Source organism: Trachymyrmex septentrionalis, unplaced genomic scaffold, assembly GCF_001594115.1.
Source record: "Trachymyrmex septentrionalis isolate Tsep2-gDNA-1 unplaced genomic scaffold, Tsep1.0 scaffold32, whole genome shotgun sequence".
Taxonomy (NCBI): domain Eukaryota; kingdom Metazoa; phylum Arthropoda; class Insecta; order Hymenoptera; family Formicidae; genus Trachymyrmex; species Trachymyrmex septentrionalis.
The window spans coordinates 850,429-851,203 of NW_017305485.1; positions in this window are offsets into that span (position 1 = coordinate 850,429).

Sequence of the window (775 nt, forward strand, 5' to 3'; positions counted from 1 at the left end):
ACCTTATCTGTCACTAAATTATGCGTGAAAGGTTACATTTTCAACATTTTTTTTCTCTTATTTCATTATTAATCTACCGTAAAATTTTTCACATTATGTACTTCAAGTGCATTATATTAAAAAATTAGACATTTGTATCGTAATTCGATAAAGAATCTCCTTAATATATACTATAATATAGAGGCGTCGAATGGCTTACTGCTCGATGCGATTGACTCGCGATTTGTAAATCCGGGTTCAATCCCACCTGCGCCCACGTACGCGATTTTTCGAGTTTAAGGAGTCGAAAATGGCTCCACCTGGTGATTGCGAGACCTTCGATCATCAACGTCGTTCGGATTCGGCATTAAACTCTGTGTAGGTCATCCCATATTATCAATAGATATATGTATGGACCCCCCTATAAAATGTGCCGAATGCATCGCCACTGCCTCAGCTGTAATACAATTAAAGCACGATAATCATAATATTATAAAAGCATTCGGAGAAATGTATTCGGAATCCGCGAGAACAGCAAAGTACACATTTAGCTGAAAGCCGCTCAGCTCGAAGTAGGAAAAGAGAAGGTAAACACGCGAGCCAGAGTGTGAACGAGCGAAATCATTCTACAACGCTCACCAAAACATTAAAATGACATATAATTATAAATAGCAGCTGTGGTGCATCGCAACATTCGCAACATATTTTTGACTAGGCCGAATCATCGATACAGCTGGAGACCAGGCTGCGGGTAAAATCATCTGTTTTTTTTTTTTTTTTTTTTTTTTTTTTTTTC